Source organism: Stegodyphus dumicola, chromosome 10 (genome assembly GCF_044657685.1).
Source record: "Stegodyphus dumicola isolate Sdum_Otavi_A_Nest chromosome 10, ASM4465768v1".
NCBI classification, from domain to species: Eukaryota; Metazoa; Arthropoda; class Arachnida; order Araneae; family Eresidae; genus Stegodyphus; species Stegodyphus dumicola.
This window is the reverse complement of record NC_140777.1, coordinates 179,772,721-179,774,629: the sequence shown is the minus strand read 5'-3', so window position 1 is coordinate 179,774,629 and position 1,909 is coordinate 179,772,721. Positions and strand designations below refer to the sequence as shown.

Below are 1,909 nucleotides of genomic sequence, written 5' to 3'. Positions count from 1 at the left end.
TCAACTGTCCCATCTACAGCGATCTATACAAATATTTTTTGAAACATTAACAGAATTTTAACTAATAATGGAAATGATAACTTACATATGCTATAGGAATTATTACATCCCATTAATTTTAATTTTCTTTTAAAAATTTTGATTTCAAATCCATCAAAAATATTAACCTAATTGTATAATAAAAGTTTGACATGAAAGCAAGCAATGGCAGCACTGAACGGAATAAAACATTTATCTCCAGCTCGCAAGACTCTCTGTAGGAAGTTCTAAAGGTACCCTAAAGTCTCGGCGAGGGCATTGCTAACTTTTCATCTCTCCTGCTTCCCCCCCAAAAAAACCCCTATTGTCTCTACAATTTAAATTAGTTTACTGTATAAGGTATTTTTCCCTCCTTCTTAGAAGGCCTTCATAGTGTAGTCAGCACACTGGGAGCGCATCCAGTGGTCCGTGGTTCGACTTCCGGCGAAGGCGTTGATCATTTTCATGACTCCTGCTTCCAAATAACCTAATGTCACTACAGTGGCGCCCGAACTCAAAGGTCGTAAATGATGATTCTTCACCACCAGGATTTGGCGATTGCGTCCCCTAAAACTAAAGTCGTCCTTTAAAAGAGGGAGTATATAAGGTATTTCTTCCGCCTCCTTGGCATGCCTTCGTATTGTAGTGGTCAGCACGCTCGACGCGAATTCGAGAGGTCCGTGGTTCGAGTCCCGGCGAGGGCATTGCTCATTTTTGTAAATGAACAATGCCCTCGAGGCTAATTTTAAGCATTTACGTTTAAGGAAAAGTTAATTGAATGTTATTAAGAATAGTGAATTTATTTTGAAATAATTTTAAATGAAATTAGTAAAATTTGATTAACTAAGCTCGAAAATTTCATGAACATTATTATTATTATACATATATATATTGGTTTAATAAATGCTTGCATATGGATTGACAGGTAATTGAAAGAGCAATCAAATCTTTTAGGAGGGAGGTGCCACGATCTGGTGAAAGGTAGGTACTAATATTTTTCCTCTTTCCTGCTTCCAAATAATCTAATATCTCTAAACACTGTTTTTAAATATTTTGTGATTTTGTTATTGAACTGAATTTTATGTGTCGCAAGTACGAAGAACACGATATTTAATAAAGAAAAGTTAACACACAAAACGTTAATAATAAATAGACAAAAAAAGTTTTGCAAGCCATTTTACTAAAAGAACTGTACGTTCATATGATAAACTGAAAAAATCTGATGTGTACAACACATGACTTCCTTGTACGGAATATTAAGTTATACGCATTTTTTCTTCCATTCTATTTAAACTTATTGGATTGAATTAAATCTACTTTGTCAATAGCGCATAAACCACAATAGAATAAATGCACTCTTTAAAATTCACAATATTTGTTTACCATAGCGACACTCTGGCGCTAGATTCACTTTACAGCGTTATATTTCGTTCGTATTAAAACTCAGAATGCACAAAATTTATATCATTTGAAAAATTATCTCATCGTTGCCACATGTTCTATTCAAATACTATAATAAATCTAGAACGATGTATAAAAGAAATTAAGCAAACAAAATCAAAAAGACGATTCTCATTCTCATTCATTCAGTATTTCTCATTCAATTAATTCAGTTCTCCCTTCGCGACAAGGCAAAAATACATAAAAACTCAAAATATCTATATTAACATTACGAAGTAAATCTTAAACACTTATTTCCTCGAAAACATTCCAGAAAGGATTAAGCATAAATTAATTAGAAAAAATAAATGAAGGCGCTATCTTTGTTGTTCCGAAGCTTAGTCTCTTTAGATTGGCAACAAATCTACCATTCTGCTGTTTCAAATGTAAACAAACACGTCCGCCATGTTCTTTAAAAATTAGGCCTACCCGCACTTAAACAGCTTTTTAA

The 1,909-nt window shown here is 33.4% G+C and overlaps 1 non-coding gene across 1 annotated transcript; it reads left to right on the top strand.

Annotated features, from left to right (window-relative positions):
• Positions 1 to 649: 649 nt before the first annotated feature.
• Positions 650 to 722, top strand: TRNAS-CGA (transfer RNA serine (anticodon CGA)). The gene has a single exon. It is a non-coding gene; the product is annotated as a tRNA-Ser (tRNA).
• Positions 723 to 1,909: the final 1,187 nt, after the last annotated feature.